The sequence below is a fragment of the Pinus tabuliformis genome, chromosome 5_2, assembly GCF_031772625.1.
Source record: "Pinus tabuliformis cultivar Carrire ecotype Pingquan chromosome 5_2, CPIR1, whole genome shotgun sequence".
In the NCBI taxonomy this organism is placed as follows: domain Eukaryota; kingdom Viridiplantae; phylum Streptophyta; class Pinopsida; order Pinales; family Pinaceae; genus Pinus; species Pinus tabuliformis.
The window spans coordinates 1,134,655,544-1,134,676,154 of NC_142306.1; the positions used below are offsets into that span (position 1 = coordinate 1,134,655,544).

The window sequence follows — 20,611 nt, forward strand, 5'->3', positions numbered from 1 at the left end:
CAAATGGATGTTAAATCTGCCTTCTTGCATGGGGACTTGCAGGAAGAAATCTATATGGAACAACCCATTGGCTTCATACAAACAGACTCCAGCCTTGTTTGTCGACTTAAGAAATCCCTTTATGGCCTCAAGCAAGCTCCTCGGGCTTGGTATGCCAAAATGGATAGCTTTCTTTTAGAATCTGGCTTTTCTAGGTGTCATTCTGACAATACTGTCTACACCAAGAAAGTGGGCAACTCTCTTATCATCCTTGTTCTTTATGTTGATGATCTTATTCTTACTGGTAGTGATCCCAACCTTATAAACCATGTGAAGTCTAGCCTTAAAAAGAAATTTGAAATGACAGACTTAGGACACTTACACTATTTTCTCGGTCTTCAAGTCTTGCAATCCCAAGAGGGTATTTTCCTTTCCCAGTCCAAGTATGCTTGTGATATTCTTCGTCATTTTCACATGGAAGACTGTAAGCCAGCCCCTTCTCCCTTTCAGTCTGGAGTCAAACTTTCAGTCTCTTGTACTTCTCCTGAAGTTGATGCTACCTTATACCGTCAACTTGTCGGAAAACTCTTGTATTTAACCCATACTCGTCCTGATCTTTCCTTTGTTGTTGGCCTTGTTGCTCGTTTTATGCAAAACCCCCGTGAAAGTCATTGGAAAGCAGCTAAAAGAATACTTCGTTATGTTCGAGGTACAGTACAGTTTGGGATTCATTACAGTGCCAAAGCAGCTCCTCTGTTAGTTGGTTTCACTGATTCTGATTGGGCTGGTGACCCTGATGATCGGAAGTCTACTGCCGGTTATGTCTTCACTCTTGGTTCAGGACCTATTACATGGGCTTGTAAGAAACAGGCTGCCATTTCTCTTTCGTCAGCAGAAGCAGAGTATCGTGGTGCCGTGGAAGCTAGTAAGGAAGCCTTGTGGCTTCGTCAGATCCTATCAGAGTTTGGCTTTGAGCAGCAGCATCCAACCACACTTTGGTGTGATAATCAAAGTGCCATTCAGCTATGCAAAGATCCAGTCCAGCATCAGCGCAGCAAACACATTGAACTACACATGCACTTCATCAGAAAGCTCATTCATGACCATGTTCTTGAAGTGCAATATTGTCCAACAGATGATCAGGTTGCAGACATCTTCACAAAGGCTCTCACAGAGGCGAAGTTCACTAAACTTCGATATATGCTTGGAGTTCAGGAAGTTGTCACTAAGGGGGGATAGGCTCTAGTGCCTCCTTCCTTCTCCTATTGTGTCATATTTGTAAATCCTTCAATCCTATCCCAAGTTGTTCTTAAGGGGGGATGTTAGGATATTCCGACACATAGGATATAGTTAAGTTCAACTTGGTCTAGTATAGAGTTAGGTTAGAGTTAGGTAAAGTGTGTTTCTTTACCGTTGTACATTTTGTAACTTACAATCCGACGGTCACGATATGTAGTGATCCGACGGTTCACTCTCACCTCGGTATTACCGACACTTGATCCGTGGCTTGACACCCGATTGGTCCATGAGTTCTATTTAAAGCGCATGGAGGGTCATTGTTCGGGTAATCCGTGCATGAGAGAAGCTTATGTAAATTTTCATTCTTTGATTAATAAATTGCCTGTAGTACCCACGTTGGGACAGGCCGTGGACTGTTTCCCTCCTTGCACTCTGAGGGTTTTAACCACGTCAAAAATACTGGTGTATTGATTTGAGATCTGGTTGTGAGCGGTGTCCTTTTGGTATTCTTTCTGTGGAACTTACCCTGTAAATTCCTACAGATTTGATTTATATATTTTGTTGGCAGGCTGGGTTCACATATGTATCATTCTGCTTCAAGGAATGTTGAGGAAGTGCTAAATCGTTCAAATTCGCTCTTCCAGGCGTTTCTGAGCTTAATTTTTAAGCATATAGGGCACTAACAGACCTCGAATTGATACCTTCAAGCTAATGGCGCAGCTGATGCAAAATCCACTTTCGATTCACAACTCCCCGCTCCAGGTTAGAATCCCGACGCTTTCCTCCGTTAAAAGCCTTCAATGGCGGCCACCAAAGCCCAGGCAAAAGCTACGGATTAATAAGATCTTCGCAGTACTGGAAACCGGTAAATCTCCAGTGATTTCAGAGCCAGAGATCGCAAATAACAATAACGGTTTTTCTAATGGCGTTATGGTCAAGAAAAGTGCCGCAATGGCGCCATCGGTTATAGAGGTGGACAGCGTAACGGAGGCTGACTTGAAGGAAAACGGGTTTCGAAGTACGAAAAGGACGAAGCTGGTGTGCACGATTGGGCCCGTTTCCTGTAGTTTCGAACAGCTTGAAGCTCTGGCCATGGAAGGGATGAATGTGGCGAGGATTAATATGTGCTACGGTACCAGGGATTGGCATCACAATGTTATCAGGAATGTGAGGAAATTGAACGAAGAGAAGGGTTATGCAGTGGCTGTTATGATGGATATAGAGGGGGCTGAGATTCATATGGGGGATCTTGAAGGCGCTGCATCAGTTAAAGCCGAGGACGGTGAAGTTTGGACTTTCAGTGTTCGTGCTTTCAATGGGTCTCTTCCACCTCACACAATCCAAGTCAATTACGATGGCTTTGCAGAAGATGTCAAAGTTGGCGATGAACTAGTTGTAGATGGTGGTATGGTAAGGTTTGAGGTGATTGAGAAACAAGGTCCAGATGTGAAGTGCCAATGTACAGATCCTGGTTTGCTATTGCCACGTGCTAACCTTACATTTTGGAGGCAGGGCAGATTGGTGCGTGAGAGGAATGCTATGCTTCCCACAATTTCTTCCAAGGATTGGCTTGATATAGATTTTGGAATCGCAGAGGGTGTTGATTTCATTGCAATATCTTTTATGAAATCAGCAGAAGTAATCAAACATTTGAAAAGCTATATTGCTGCTCGATCTCGTGATAGTGATATTGGTGTCATTGCTAAAATTGAAAGCATTGATTCTCTCAAGAATCTAGAAGATATCATTAAATCATCTGATGGTGCCATGGTGGCAAGAGGGGATCTTGGTGCACAAATTCCACTTGAGCAAGTTCCAGCTGTCCAGCAGCACGTAGTCCAGCTATGCAGGCAACTCAACAAGCCAGTTATTGTTGCCTCTCAGCTACTTGAGTCAATGATAGAGTATCCTATACCAACAAGAGCTGAGGTTGTTGATGTGACAGAAGCAGTAAGGCAGCGTGCTGATGCTTTGATGCTCTCTGGTGAGTCAGCCATGGGTCAATTTCCAGAAAAAGCTTTAGTTGTTCTCAGAAGTGTAAGCCTGCGCATTGAATATTGGTGTCGGGAAGAAAAGAAGCACGAGTCTATGTACCTTCCAGACATTGCTACATCTCTTTCGGATAGTGTTTCTGAAGCAATTTGAAGAAGGTGATTATGGCAAATAATTTTTACAAGAAAAAAAAATAAAAAATAAAAATAAAAAATAAAAAATTTGAGGTGTAAATCTTATGTAAACTGAGAATTCCCAATGGAAAACTTTCCCAGATAATATCCCCATTCAGAAATGTTTTTGTAAAACCAGAAAGGTTTAATTGTCAAAAACTCCTTGCCTATTTATGTCTTTGGTTTCATTCCTGTGATTTCAATTTCTGAACAGAGCTCAAGGGCCTCCTTTGTTAGCCCATGTTGTGCATATCCTATAATAATCGCATTCCATGCAGCGAAATTGCGTTGAGGCAATTTGTCAACAGTCAACCTGCCTCTTTTATACACCCACAAATGGACCAACCCTCTACACACACATATATATATATATATATATCACAACTGAGACGTCTTCCCTTGGAACACTTTAATCCTTAGCAATTTTCTGCTTAAGTTTTGTACAATTCTAGTCAAACTTGCAATCATTCTAAAGCAAGCTCTTAGTTTTAGCTGTGTGGGCTTTTCTACATTCCTACTAAGGTCAAAATTACTGGCAAGTAAATCATAAAAGAAATGGAACACATCTGCATTGGGATTTTGGGAATCATCAATTGTTTTCATCTCAATTTGCTAAAGGACATGAACTCAGATGTTACTGAATGTTCTGCTTAAAAAAAAAAAACGAAATGCTATAATACACAAGTTACAACAAAATAGTAACACAATAATGGAAGATCAGTCGTCTGCAAATGATCTACAGGCAATATTTCATGATGATGCAGTACTAATATTCAAGGGATGTTCAACCACTAACAAAAGAATGGACATATAAACTCAAACTTTAAGAAAATTATAAATAGCTTGAGTGTTAAAAATAATGAAATATGTCTTATGAAATGGGTTCCTATATTGCACTGCTTGCATTCGGCTGTAGGGACGAACCTTCTTTATATGATAGCTGGTTTTTTTTTTTTTTTCAAGTCTAAAACTAAAACGTCAAAGATTCAGCAGTTTTTTTTTTTTTATTATCTTTTTGAAAAGTCAATTTGAGTGGATATAGTTATGCTTCCTTTGCAACCAAGTATGCAACATTAAAATAGGCTTCCTAATATTCAACTTGACTGCTGCTCTTGTTAATTGAAAAATTTAATGACAGGCCATGGGACATTAACATGCGAGAAATTGTTATGGTGTTGGGACATTAACATGTGAGAAATTGTTATGGTCCTGGCTTGTTTTTCATACAATTTACCCAAATTCCCCATGCCATAGTTGATCAAAAGAAGATAATTAACAAAACTAGTCATGCATGCATGGGCCCATAGGTCTCAAGGGTTCAACATAGCTCTGATACCAAGTGTAAGCACCCTATCCAGACTATATACATTTTTTGTTCTTTAAAATCACAACAAAATGAAACTAGAAGAGAAACACATTAGGATTTCATTTCAAGAAACATATCATAACATTTACATACATTTAACTAAGACCAAAATAGTATTGCAACACATATGTACCGTTCACCAGAAGACGAGACTCCATTTGCTTTGTTGTTGCTAGTATTCCCTTGTTGTCGGTCACCTCCGTGAATGAATGGCGATGTACTTGATCTGAATGCGATGACCCACCGGTTAACCTCCCAGCCTACTCCTTGGGTACTCTTCTTCCCCGCGGACCCCCGAGCTGCAATGGGGTTGTACAATGGAGAATTGCAATAGCTGGTAGAGGAGAGCACTCCTTGGCTCAAGAGTCCCCTCTCTAAAATCCTCTACCTCACCAAACTCACTATAGGATCGTAATCACTGCTTTGACATCATCTCATCCATCCAACAATAGGGCTCCCAAAAAAGTCCCTTCTCTCATGGCTTGCCCCTTCTTTTATAGGAGTCCTCATAGGTGACACTTGGCATGTCATGCATAATTAGTTATTTTTTTATAATTCAATAGCTTGATTATTCACCCACCCAAGTGTCACTCTCTCATCAAGGGTCTCCCAAAATTATTTACTTAAATTTTAATTTAAAACTAATATTTTCCTCACCTCAACAAGATTCCTATTTCTTCTCCTAGTTGCCTCTTTATCCCCCTTTTTATTCCTTAATTTGTGTTCATTACTAAAAGTCAATTAATGAGTCAAGATTTGATCCCCTGTCTACTCCCTAATTTAACTCAAGTTATCTCTTAGATGAATATTCTTATGTTGGTTGTTGCCACATGAGGTTCTCTACATTTCTCTAAATTTAATTTATTATTCTTATTTTAATTCACCTTCCTCTTCTCTTAATTAGGTTTAATTAGTTTAGGATTAATATTTATCCTTATAATATGTTCCTCTTTACCCTTTTTCCCTAATTAAGCTACATAATCTACCTAATATTTTCCAACATGGGAAGGGTAGAGTTTTTAATGTAATCTATTTTATTTCTACCTATGATCCTCTTAACCCAAGTTCTATTTTTTATTTAATTACCTCGGTTTCTAACATCATTTACCCTTTGATGTAAATTTTCTTAGTTTTCATTATATTTATTAATTTATTTATTTTTAATGATTCCAAGGTGCCAAGTTTGGGTCGTGCCCTTCAAGAACTTCCCTTGAAGCTCCAAGGGTGCCACGCCTAACAATTTATTTGTGATGTCAAGGGTGAAAAGTTGGTCGTGCCCTTCAAGAAAGTCCCTTGAAGTTCCAAGGGTGCCACGCCTAACATTTTATTTGTGATGCCAAGGGTGCCAGGTTGGTCGTGCCCTTCAAGAAATTCCCTTGAAGTTCCAAGGGTGCCACGCCACTTGCCCTTCAAGCATTCAGTGACTACGAGGGGAAAGTATAGGTGCAACATCATAGACCGCTATCATCTCTTATGTTGCCTGCTATAGTGAGACTAATGGTGTCGGGGATCAAGGAATCCGCCTTGATGCGCGCCCCCCGGTAAAATCCTCATGAGCGACCCAACTTGGGAACCTGCCCTCATGGCATCGTGATCTTCAAGGCGAAGGTGTTTCAACCCTTCTAGCCCAAGTCACGGCGGGAGTGCTAGTGGGTGAGATCAGGGACACTGTCCCACCCCTCCCATGTAGTTCCATCCACTTGTACAACCCCATCACCCATATGTGAGTCATTCGGCCAAGCAACTCATATGTGCCTGCAACCATTACCATATCATCAGAATATAGATAAACATATATAGCAGGTTTCAAAATCGATTAGAATTTCAAAGATAAAATAATATAAATTTTCATCAAACCAGGTGTCGTCAACTTGTCATGTGCGAGTGCTGTTTAGTCAATTTAGTGTTATCTAAATTGCTAGTATTTATTGTCAACCCGGGGCTCGTAAGCTGATGAAGTGAAGGTGTACTATATGTACTTAAGTATCCTCTTAGAGTTTTTCTTATCGTTGGGGGGTGTTGTTGCGGTTTAATTATGTTCCTAGATGGAATGAGAATTTATACACAAGTGAGTGATGGTGTGTGTGTAGAGTGAATTCTAAATGAGTGGAAGTGTGTGTTGAGTGATTTCTAACTATTTGCTTGAAAGGAAATGCTTGGAATGAATTAATGAAATTGAAATGACTTGAAATAAACTTGAAAGCAAATGACCACTACCAATGGCACTAGACACCGTTCAAGTTGCTGCTAATAAAAGGAAAAAGAGAGTCACTTTTAAAACCCAAGAATGAAGATTATCTCTCCCTAACTCAATGCCTCAAAGCACATGTACTGTGTAAAGCACGGAAAGAAAGTAGCTTAAGTGGAATTATAAAAGTGAGAAAAATATGCTTGAAAGACTAATGATAATAATTTGCTATTCCTAATACTCTACTTCAGCCATATGTACTATGGGAAGCATGATTAGAAAGTAGTGAGGAAATAGTCTAGGAAACACTTTAAAATCAAAACTTTTACTTTAAAGACTAGTGGTAATGATTTACTCTTTCTAACTCAATACTTCAAAGCACATGTACTGTGTAAAGTAAGGAAAGAAAGTAGCTTAAGAACAGTCCAAAAAGCACCCAAACAAGCTGCAAGTTAGTGATATTTTGATCTTAAAAGATAGTAGTTTATGATGAAGATCATTCATGTATGTTAACAGCTCTTTGAGAAATAAGATTAAAAACTAACTATAAAGACAAAGGCAGCACTTGAATTGTCAACTTCAAATACCATTAGCTGTAAAGCAAACACAACACATATGAAAATAAATCCCGGGCTAAAAGAAACCTGCAAAGAAATAACACTGATCAGCTGAAAATAAAGGAAAACAAGTAAATAAAACTATACATGCTTAAGGAAACAAATGAGAAAATAATGAAATGTTGCACATGAAATACTTTACAAAGGCTGAGATGAGCAGGGGCCCTCTGTTCATTCAGCCACAAGAGAACTCAAAGATCTGGAAACTTCAAAACAGTGCTATATTGATTTCTCCATTTGCAAAAAGTTTACAAACAGAGTGCTGGAATAGCACTAGAAAACAGAGTTCACAAACGCTTCTAAATTCAACACGAGTGCCGCAAAATACAACTAATCCAAAAGTTCTTTGAGCGTACGCAGACGCATCAATTTATAGGAGCTTCTAAGTTATCCTACGCGTACAACTATTTAACAGAAAAACAATAAAACAGTATGCGTATTAATGGTCCTTGGACACATCACGGTTGCGTGGACGAGTTTGGTGGTTCCTGTCATCATAGATAATAAATCCCTGTTGGATTGCGTCCCCTGCCGTCTTTAGAACCTGGACAAATCACCATTGGAGATGACGTGACCAAATAGCTTTCAAACACCGTTAAACCACTTTGAGTTGACCGTGGTTAAACCAGCTTTGACCATGGATGAAAGTGACGTGGAAGGTTGGAACAATAGGATAGGAACCTCGACCACACTGATACCTGAGTGCCCATGTGGCCCATCTAGCAAACCGACACGTGGATCATAGTATTTAACAAAAAGGCTGCAGGATCTTCAGATAGCTGCGGGATCATCAGATAGCTGCGGGATTCCTGCAAGTAAGTCAAAAACTAAACAAATAGTCATCCATTAGCAAAACTTGCTTGATCATGCTTATTGACACTGAATGTAATGATCTGAGAGGTTTTATGGTGGAAATGAGGCAAAAGTGAAGGAAAGATAAGGAAAAGTGGAGGAAAATGGTAGACAAATGGGTGTAAAATAGAGGTTCTACATACCCCCACTCCGAGGGTATTGCATGTCCTCATGCAATGAAAACACAATTCAGTCCATCTGCTGGGATGCCTCAGCTAGGACATCCAACCTCCTTCTCTTCCTTTGTGTAGAAACATTAACCTTTGGCCTCTTGAACATGCATCTGAATTTCAAATTAATTAAGGCTCTGTTCAGCCTTCTGCATCTCTTCTTGAGTCTGTTATGTTTCTTCTGCCACATGCTCATGTGAAGATAGGTATTATCTTGGATTGCCTTGGCAATATCAGCTTGCTGCTTCATTTCTTCATTTCTCTGTTTAATGTGACGGTTCAGCACTTCCAGTTCATAGATTTCTTGTCTAAGTAAATCTATTTGCTGTTCATGAGGTATGACATTACTTGGGCCAGCAGTGTTTTGCTCCAATGTCTCATAATAGTTGTACACCTCTTGTTGAACTGGGTCAACAATTGGTGACCTCCTTGGACTATATTCATGCTCAATTTCAGTTGTAAACTCCGGCTGAAACGGACTGTCTTCTCTTGGAGGAGTAGCTGCCTCACGTGATGATGGACTATCCTCAAGGTCTGCTTGTGTAGCACCCTTCTCAGGTGTGCTAAGATCAACGAAGAGTGTCCTCGTGGTTTTCCTTTTATTCTGCAATCTACTACTCCTTCTTACAGTGGTAGCACTATGTGTTTCTTTTTGTGCCTTTTCCTTTGGTTTTTGAGCTTTTACTTTCTCAGAGAGGGCAATTTTCTCATGGAGTTTAGTTATCCTCTGTGCTAAAGGCTGGTTATCTCTTTCTTCACCACTAGAATGCTCTGGGGTCCGGTCAGTTTCTCGGACTATGGATTTCCCCTTATCTTGTTTTTGTTTCTTTTTGTCCTCTCTTTTCTTTTTGGCAGCTTCCTTAGCAAGTTCAGCGAGGGTTTCCGAGATGACCTCTTGAGCACTGTCTTCAGTGGGTTCAATCTCAGGCTCAGGATGATGGACTTCTATTTCTTCTATAGTTTGTCCTTCGAAGACATCAGTCTCAGAGATACTTTCCCTTCTCTTCTTTCTGCTCTTTCTAGGTATAGAAGACTCTCCAGGCTCTGCAAAATGATTCCTTACAAGGAATTTTTCCCATGTGTCTCGTTTTTCTTTTAACTGTTCTTCTATCAATAACTTTACAAGACCATGGTGACAGAGGTAAGCTTCTACATTTCGTGGATTTCGTTGAGCCATGGAACACATTTTCCTAAGGCTTTGAAATAGGAAATAAGGAAGGTTTATATCATGCTCTCCTTGGAACTGCAGCATAATTTTACCATGATAGACATACAACACTCCAAATCTCCCTTCACAGGTGAAAAACTTTTGTACTAATAACAATAGAATTTTCCATTCTTCTTTAACATGGGAAATTGGAATGCCTTTGGTAAAAACACTTGTGTCCATACCTGGGTTTTTAAAAATCCGCTTCCATTGTTGATCCTGGACTGCCCGGTTTTTGAACCAACGTTCACCGGTTTGTGGAAGAGAGGTAGCCCTTGCTATGCTTCCTTCGCTGACTGTAACTGTTAAATCTCCCACCTTTGCCTGGCTGTCCTTATCCATAAACGATCTTGCAAAGGCTTTGGTTACTTCCTTATGGTAGCCCTTAAACTTTCTGATACATTGTAACCAATTGGCTCTTTGTAGTGCCTCCTCAACCTGTGGATATGCCTCCAAGAATTTCGAACCTTCCGGTTCAGCCCTCAGAAGCTTTCCCATCGACTCTTCAGCTTTGTTTAAACACAAATTTGATGGTGACCTTACACAGTAACTCCGTAACTTCACACAGTAACTTCTCGGTCTCTGTTCAGACTCTGTGGAACAGAGGGTATACGGTGCATAAACAGTCTCAGACACCGGGAATTCACGGCTTGAATTTAGAGTTAAGCGGTGGAATTAGCGTGGACACGGTAAAAAACAGTGGCTAACAGTCGTAATACGACTGTATTACAGGTTTACGGCTATACGGCAGAGGGAAAACAGAGGATGGTTTATGGAGGTAATCGTAGTGAGTGAAAACGGAACAAGGGAGATAATGGCGAGGAATAGGGTGTTATGAACATAGAGGGTTTTGAAATGACGAACGGAACGGCTACATTCTCCAATTTCGGATGTGGAGTGACACATGGCTGCGGAACGAGAGCTGAGAGACGTAATGCGGTAGGTTACGTCATTAGGGTATAAGACCTTAATGACCGAAACAGCCACATGTAATTTCAAAAATCGTGGTTATTATGAGCTGGTAGACGTGGAGGATTCGGAGATTTGTAGTCGCATGGGAAAAAGACAATGGGTAATCATTACGTTTAGTGGCCAACAAAACATAACCCAGAAAGTTCGCATAATGAAACAACCATAGGTTTAGAGTTTTGAACATACCTCGGATCACATTCGATTTGGCTTCTGATGATTTACTAACCTTTTGTTAACTTTATTGCTAGCACATGATCTTTTCTCCTTGTCTTTGATGATTTTGAACTGTAAATATTTTCTTCAGACAAACTGTGTTTCTTGTGCAGATACAGAAGGCTGCAGGAAAGCTAATCGGCTGCAGGATTGTCAAATGGCTGCAGAAACTGTAATGAAGTCTTCTAGCTGCATAAAATACTTTAGTTGCCTAAAAAAAACTTTATTAATGAAGTGAAATGGAATGAATGAATGAATGAATGAGTGAAAAGCAGTGAGGTGAAGTGAAGATGGTAAGATGAAAGAAAATGGTGAGATGAAATAAATGAAATGGAAATGAAAGAGAGAGAATTTTTTTTGGAAAACATGAGGTGTCAGGTGATCCTGATTTTCACCTTATGTTTTCTGCATGAGACTGCCAATCAGAGATTGGTTTTCAGGTTCATACATTTATTCATTTTTTTTTCTTTTTTTTTTCTCTTTTTTTTTTTTTTTTTTTTTTTTTTTTTTTGGAATTGAAATTGAAACAGAGATTAGGCTGATGGAGGAGAAGAATTCTTCTCCACCAGCCTCATTTCAGAATCGCCTTGGAATAACTTAACAAACTCCTCTCTTGAGAGTGGCTTGTGGTAGACTTTTAACCGGTGGCCATTCACAATAAAGGGAGTTTGAAGTTCATCAATAGTCTTCACTCTAACTGCTCTATTGCTAAAGACTTCATCAATCTCATATGGCCCAAGCCAATGAGTTTGAAATTTTCCTTTGAAGTCTTTAAATTTTGAATCAAACAATAGTGCCCAATCACCCTTTTGAAACTTCTTTTCTTTGATATGTCGATCATGCCATTTGCTTCTTTGGTGCTGAACTAGATCGGTTCTTAGAATTGCATCTTGTCTCATTTCATCTAGTTCATTTAACTGGTCCATTCTGTGCTTCTGGGCTTCTGTTAAGCTCATCCCCAATTGAACTGCCATCTTGAAGGTCTTGATTTGGAACTCAATGGGGAACAGGACTTCCTTCCCATAAACAAGTTCATAGGGAGAATGTCCTGTAGTGTTCCTCCATGTAGTTCTATAGGCCCATAAGGCTTCAGGAAGCCTTTCTGCCCAATCTCTTCTATGAAGATGAACAGTCTTTGTGATGATGCTTTCAAGAACTTTATTTGTAGATTCTACTTGACCATTCGCTTGCGGATGGTATGGAGTAGATGTTCTATGCTTAATCTTATATTCCTCCATCAGCTTTTCCACCATCCTTGATGTAAACTGGCTTCCCTGATCTGTTACAATCTCTCTTGGGACACCAAAACGAGTGAAAATATCCTTGAAAAGAAATTGAACAACTGAATTTTCAGTAGCAGAAGTTAATGCTATAGCTTCTACCCACTTGGTAACATAATCAGTACAAACCAGTATATATCTATTTTGCTTGGATGGCGGATTAATTGGTCCAACAAAATCTAGAGCCCATTTCTCGAAAGGTTCGATGCATACCTGTGGCTGTAGTGGCATTTCATTTGAAAGAGTTGGTCTCCCAGTTCTCTGACAACTGTCACACCTTTTAACATATTGCTTTGCATCCTTAAAGAGAGAAGGCCAATAATATCCTGATGAAAGGATTTTATAGGCAGTCCTCTTATCAGAAAAATGTCCGCCACAAGGTTCGTCATGACATGCTTTAAGGATGTCAGGCATCTCATCCTCTCGTACACATCTTCTGATCATCAAATCTGGCCCTGTTCTGAACAATTCATTAGAGATCCAAGAATAAAGTGAACTATCCTGAATGATTTTCCTTTTCTCATTAGGAAATAAATGTAAAGGTAATTTTCCAGTAACTAAATAATTAGCAATATCAGCATACCAAGGGGTTTTGGTAGTTACTGCAAACAAATACTCATCTGGAAATTTGTCCTCTACCGGAGAGTCCTCATTAGTGTTTTGGATTCTAGACAAGAAGTCAGCTACTGTGTTCTGCTTACCTGGTCGATCTAACACAGTTATGTTGAATTCTTGTAAAAGCAAAAGCCATCTTGTAACTCTACCATTAGTGACTGGTTTGTTCATGAGGTATCTAATGGCAGAGTGATCAGTGTGGACAAAGGTTTCATAGCCGGTTATATAGTGTCTAAACTTGTTTATAGCATGAACAACGGCTAGAAACTCCTTTTCAGTAACAGTATAATTTAACTCAGTAGGAGTCAAATTCTTACTCGTGTAATAAATGGCATAAGGGATCAAATCCTTTTGTCCCAAAACAGCTCCTAAAGCTGTATCTGAAGCATCAGTAGAAATGTGGAAAGGGAGTTTCCAATTTGGACCCCTTAAAATGGGTGCTTCAGATATTCTAGATTTTAAAGCTTCAAAGGCAGATTGACATTCAGGATCCCACTTAAATTCACAATCTTTGGTAAGTAATTTGAAAAGAGGGGATGCTATCTTCGTGAAGTTTTCAATAAATCTTCTGTAGTAACCAGTAAACCCAAGAAAACTTCTAACATCTCTTTGGCAATTTGGAACAGGTAACTTAGAGATGACTTCTACTTTAGATCTATCAACTTTGATTCCATCTCCTGAAATATGATGTCCTAAAACAATCCCTTCAGTAAACATCATAAAACACTTTTCATGACTTAAAGAAAGATTTGTTTCCTTACATCTTACCAGTACTTTTTCCAAATTTGCCAAAGCTTCTTCAAATGTATTACCATAGACTGTGAAATCGTCCATGTAAACCTCTACACAATCATGAATCAGATCTGAGAAAATTCCTAGTACAGCCCTTTGAAATGTGGCTGGTGCATTGCATAAACCAAAAGGGAGTACTCGATAGGCAAAAGTCCCCCAAGGACAAGTAAAGGTGGTTTTGTCTTGATCTTCAGGTGCTACCTGAATCTGATTGTAACCACTAAAACCATCCAAGAATGAGAAATACTTTTTACCTGCTAAAGTGTCTAATACCTGATCAATAAAAGGTAGAGGAAAATGATCCTTTAAGGTTGCCTTGTTCAATTCTCGATAGTCAATGCAAACTCTCCATTTACCATTCTTTTTGGGTACTATAACCAAGGGAGAAACCCATTGGCTATCTGAAATGGGGTAAATGAAGTTTACCTTGAGCAATTTCTGAAGTTCTTCTTTCACAATTTCCCTAAGATTTGGATTCATCCGTCTTTGTGGCTGCCTAATAGGTCTGCTGTTTTCTTCAATGTAAATATGATGAATACAAGTCTTAGGGTCGATTCCTTTCATGTCGGTATATTCCCATGCAAAGGCAGTGGAATGTTTTTGCAACAGTTTAGTTAATTCTTCTTGTTGTAGTCTTTCCAAGTTTTTGTTAATGTTTAATGTTTTTCCTGGAAAGATTTCAACTGAAGAACTACCAAACTCTTCCATTGAGAAGAGAGACATTTGTCTAGAGGAGAGATATTCAATATCTGCATCTAACTGGAATTGTGAAGAGTCATATTCTAAAGGTGCCTCAAAATTTTCTAATGTATTTAGAATTTGACTGTCCTCACTGATTTCAGAGATGGTTAGAACAGGTTGAAGAGTTTCCTCATCATTAATCCACTCATCTTCTCCTATTTCTGTTATTGCCTTTGCGGGAGGATACAAGTTGAATTTCTTGGTAGAATTACCATCTGATATATACATGTCTCCCGACCTACAACTTATGAAAGCATCAGCTGTGGCCAGCCAAGGTCTTCCTAAAATAAGAGGATGTCCTCCTAGATTGTTCTTGGGAGTTAAAATCATAAAATCAACTGGATACTCCCAAGAGTCTAGTGAGACTGGAATGTCTTCCAATACACCATCAGGTTTAATGATTGATCTGTCTGCAAGTTGCAGCAAAGTAGGTGTAAAGAGAAGATTAGGAAGTTTTAACTGATCCATGGTCTGTCTACTCATAATGTTGATAGCGGCTCCTAAGTCAATCAAAGTATTTGGGATTTCAACCCCATTAATATGAGTTTTAACAATAGGGCTACCGGGATCTACATATTTTTGCATGGTAATTTTACCCATCATAATGTCTGCAATTTTTCCAACTAGATGTATCCTTTTTGTGTCTCTGGTTCTTTTTATTGTTTTTTTCAAACTCATCTCCTTTATTGTCTTTGCTAGAATGGGAATCTCCTTAATGGCTGTTAACAAGGGGATCTTGATACAGACATTTTTTAATTCATCTAGAAAGCTATAGTCAGGCAACCAAATCTGCTTCTCCACTCCTTTATCAATTTGCAATCTTTCAGGAAAAGGAGGAATAGTTGAAGATGTAGGTTGCTCTACTAAGGGAATTGATTCTTTTTCTTTTTCTTTAATGCTTGGGTTTTGAAGGGATACTTCAGAACCTTTATTGGCTTTGAGAGATTCTTCCTCAGAAATGCTTGGTTGTTGAGTACTTGTAGAAGGTTGGTCTAAGATTCTACCTGATCTGAGTTGGACCTCATTGAGAGGGACAACCATATAGGTAGGGAATGGTTGACCTTCCATAAGTGGTTGACCTTCCATCACATAAGCATTTTGAGGATTCCTATTATTGGGGTTTGGTTGAGGTTGAGAGGGAAGTTGATTTGGCCTCTGCTGAGATTGTAACAAGAGTTGAGAATTTTGATTTTGTGGAGGAGATTGTTGTTGAAGGAATGGTAATGACAATTGTTGACCTTGATTTGGAAGTTGGGGAGCTTGCTGATTCTGAAAGGATTGAGGATATTGATAGAATTGGGCAAATCTCCCATAAGGATTTTGCATTTGCATGCTTTGCAACCATGCTTGGAAAGGATTTTGTGGTTGTGACCAAGGTTGTTGCCAAGGATTCCAATTTGGTGGGGGCTGGAAATTCATAGAGTTGTTAGACCCTTGATTTTGCTGCCCCTGCCAAGGTTTCCTTGCAACAAAACAAAGAGATTCAAGCGTACTTGGATCTTCTTGAAAGACTGCTTTGAGGCCAGGGATTGAAGGACATTCCTTGGTCTCATGGGTTTCTGAGCAAATTACACAGGTTTCCACAACTTGTGCTTCCAAGGGACATTCCCTTAAAGCATGCTTCTTTCTACACTTCGGGCAAAAAATGGTCATAGCCTCGGCTTCTGCCTTTTGTTTATTCTGAATCTTAAGGGTATCAATTTGTTCACTAAGACTCCCTAAGATGTCAGTTTTAAATTCATCTAGCATATTACCGATTTCAGCCCTACTCACTGATCCTGTTGCAGATTTATTTGCCCTAAGGAGAGAAGGATCTCTAGGCCCTTTTTGAGTTTTTGATTTGCCTCTTGAGAGATGGGTACATAGTTCTGCTATCTCACTGAGAGGAAGTTGAGAAATATCCCCTTTCCCCATCATGTTTAAGATATCTATCCACTCATCCCTAATGGCTTTTAATAAGAGGGCTTTTAAGGTCTCTTCATCCAAGGTGCTCATTTTTGCTCTTTTTAGATTATATTGAAATCTCTCAAGTAAATCTTCTAAGCTCTCATCTTCTTTTTGCATCATTTTAAAAACTTCACCCTTATGATCAGTAGGCATACAATAGTCCAAATACCTATCCAAAAAGGTTTGTTTCATTTCATCCCAGGTCCTAATGGACTGAGTAACTAATCCCATGAACCATTTCAAAGCTTGATCTTTTAATGTTGATGGGAACAGTTTGAGTTTCTGAGTATCATCCAGATAGTCATAAGTTCGACACACAACTTCAAATTCAAACAAGAATGTTTCAGGGTCCTCAGTTCTTAATCCATGAAAATTTGGGAGGACGGATGGTGATATGTTTTTCATGGTGGCTCGGGAGTCCTCATCAACAATGGGAAACCCAAATGTGTTATCCCCATCTCTATTTCCTCCAATGGGACCTCTACCTCCTCCATTGTTATTGTTATTTCCTCCTCCTCCTCTACCTCTACCTCTACCGCCTCCTTCTTCCTCTGCCATGATGATTCTCCTAGGGATTTCAAAATCTTCTGGTTCTTCTACAAAGGGTGAATGAGAAGAGATTTCTCCTTCCTCTTCAGGTGAGTCTATTTCCTCAATTACAATTGGTTGTCTGGTGGGGGAAAGAGAAGAGTCTCTTCCTAGTTCAAACTCAATAGAAGGTATAGGAGAGTCAACTCTTGGTTCTTGAATTTCAGGACTAGGAGTTTCGGTTGGAGATAAGGGAGGTATCTCTTGTCTATCTCTTGAAGCAGATGGACTTGTAAAAATTGAACTTCGAGCTCTAGCTAAAAACCTTCCCCTAGAATCTCTAGCTCTATGCATGTCATTTTTATTTTATCCTCAAGTCAAGTTAAATAGTTCCTTTTCTGATCTTCCAGTTCACTCTAGGTGCAAGAAGAGAGCATACTTAAGAAACTATTAGATTAATAACTTTCTCCTTTCTGATCCTCCAGATCACTTCAAAGTGCAAGAGGAGAGCATACTTAGATAGGTTATTAACTTCTTTCCTTGAAGTTGTTGTTTTTTTTTTTTATATTTTTTTCTTCTAAGAATATGGCTACTTAATTTCACTTCCCCGGCAACGGCGCCAAAATGTTTAGTCAATTTAGTGTTATCTAAATTGCTAGTATTTATTGTCAACCCGGGGCTCGTAAGCTGATGAAGTGAAGGTGTACTATATGTACTTAAGTATCCTCTTAGAGTTTTTCTTATCGTTGGGGGGTGTTGTTGCGGTTTAATTATGTTCCTAGATGGAATGAGAATTTATACACAAGTGAGTGATGGTGTGTGTGTAGAGTGAATTCTAAATGAGTGGAAGTGTGTGTTGAGTGATTTCTAACTATTTGCTTGAAAGGAAATGCTTGGAATGAATTAATGAAATTGAAATGACTTGAAATAAACTTGAAAGCAAATGACCACTACCAATGGCACTAGACACCGTTCAAGTTGCTGCTAATAAAAGGAAAAAGAGAGTCACTTTTAAAACCCAAGAATGAAGATTATCTCTCCCTAACTCAATGCCTCAAAGCACATGTACTGTGTAAAGCACGGAAAGAAAGTAGCTTAAGTGGAATTATAAAAGTGAGAAAAATATGCTTGAAAGACTAATGATAATAATTTGCTATTCCTAATACTCTACTTCAGCCATATGTACTATGGGAAGCATGATTAGAAAGTAGTGAGGAAATAGTCTAGGAAACACTTTAAAATCAAAACTTTTACTTTAAAGACTAGTGGTAATGATTTACTCTTTCTAACTCAATACTTCAAAGCACATGTACTGTGTAAAGTAAGGAAAGAAAGTAGCTTAAGAACAGTCCAAAAAGCACCCAAACAAGCTGCAAGTTAGTGATATTTTGATCTTAAAAGATAGTAGTTTATGATGAAGATCATTCAGGTATGTTAACAGCTCTTTGAGAAATAAGATTAAAAACTAACTATAAAGACAAAGGCAGCACTTGAATTGTCAACTTCAAATACCATTAGCTGTAAAGCAAACACAACACATATGAAAATAAATCCCGGGCTAAAAGAAACCTGCAAAGAAATAACACTGATCAGCTGAAAATAAAGGAAAACAAGTAAATAAAACTATACATGCTTAAGGAAACAAATGAGAAAATAATGAAATGCTGCACATGAAATACTTTACAAAGGCTGAGATGAGCAGGGGCCCTCTGTTCATTCAGCCACAAGAGAACTCAAAGATCTGGAAACTTCAAAACAGTGCTATATTGATTTCTCCATTTGCAAAAAGTTTACAAACAGAGTGCTGGAATAGCACTAGAAAACAGAGTTCACAAACGCTTCTAAATTCAACACGAGTGCCGCAAAATACAACTAATCCAAAAGTTCTTTGAGCGTACGCAGACGCATCAATTTATAGGAGCTTCTAAGTTATCCTACGCGTACAACTATTTAACAGAAAAACAATAAAACAGTATGCGTATTAATGGTCCTTGGACACATCACGGTTGCGTGGACGAGTTTGGTGGTTCCTGTCATCATAGATAATAAATCCCTGTTGGATTGTGTCCCCTGCCGTCTTTAGAACCTGGACAAATCACCATTGGAGATGACGTGACCAAATAGCTTTCAAACACCGTTAAACCACTTTGAGTTGACCGTGGTTAAACCAGCTTTGACCATGGATGAAAGTGACGTGGAAGGTTGGAACAATAGGATAGGAACCTCGACCACACTGATACCTGAGTGCCCATGTGGCCCATCTAGCAAACCGACACGTGGATCATAGTATTTAACAAAAAGGCTGCAGGATCTTCAGATAGCTGCGGGATCATCAGATAGCTGCGGGATTCCTGCAAGTAAGTCAAAAACTAAACAAATAGTCATCCATTAGCAAAACTTGCTTGATCATGCTTATTGACACTGAATGTAATGATCTGAGAGGTTTTATGGTGGAAATGAGGCAAAAGTGAAGGAAAGATAAGGAAAAGTGGAGGAAAATGGTAGACAAATGGGTGTAAAATAGAGGTTCTACAAGTGCCTCTGGTGGTTTCCTGCCATACTCAATAATAATCAGTAATCGGGTTTTTTTTTCAGTGTTAGTCATTGTCATAATAGCATTATTACCATCACCTGGTTATGCACATCATTGTTCATTGTGAACCAGAACTAATGTAAGTAGCTAATATAGGGGATACATCCATCATGGCTATCATCATCAAAATATCAATGGAAACCTACATATCCATCAATTTATCAACATCGTAACATCAATAGAAATATAACTATCCATCAAATTTATCATCCTCATGATATCAATAGAGAGCATACATATCCTTTATTGCCATCATTATCATAAGTTAAATAGAGACCAAACATAACCATTTATGCTACAATCACCATAATATCAATAGAGAACATGCATAACCATTAATGCTACAATCATCATAATACCAATAGATAACATACATAACCATTAATGTTATCTTTATCATAACATCAATGGAGAACATACATAAACGTCTCAACCACTAATAATAGAGTCATGTGCCTGGATCCTCAACCTGAGGTCCTCAAAGAATAATGAGTGGGCCTTAGGGCTAAATGAATGTTAGTGTCATATCACTGTTAGTCAACTAGAGCATGGCACTACACTTCTAAGTTAATTATCACCGCGATCTTCGCGGGATCTACCATCAGTGCCTGTCTACAAACCATATGACTCAGAAGGGTCTCAAAAGGAACACAAAATAGGCACTTCTTCAGATTCAGCGTGATCTAGTATCTTCGACAAGTATCTAGCATCAGGCGTAAACTGGCGACATGTCGTTTTACCAGCCCAAACACAGTCCAATCATCAAAGTACACTTGCAGGAACTTATGAATAAATTTCTTGAACGGCGCAACGACTACGCGTGAGAAAATAGCAGGCACATTCTTCAATCCAAAAGGCATTACACTGTACAGAAAACACGCCCACTCAGTTGCGAAGGTTGTCTTGCTCCTATCCTCTGGCGCGATTTTGATCTAATGGTATCTAGAGAACCCATCAGTGAACGAATAAGCTTCCTGGCTGTTAGGGTCCTATAATAATAGGATTCATAATTTTGAATTGGCTATGGTTAGTCTTGTAATATTGTACATACTTTTGCTTTCTGCAAAATGTTTTCCCATATTAAAAATAAAAAATGTAAAGAGGGTAAGTGCTAAAAGAATAATAAAAGGACTAAAATAAAAAAGTA

General features: G+C 38.9%; 1 pseudogene; it reads left to right on the plus strand.

The window, feature by feature from the left end:
• Nucleotides 1–1,914: 1,914 nt before the first annotated feature.
• Nucleotides 1,915–3,363, plus strand: LOC149163191 (pyruvate kinase isozyme A, chloroplastic pseudogene; annotated as a pseudogene).
• Nucleotides 3,364–20,611: the final 17,248 nt, after the last annotated feature.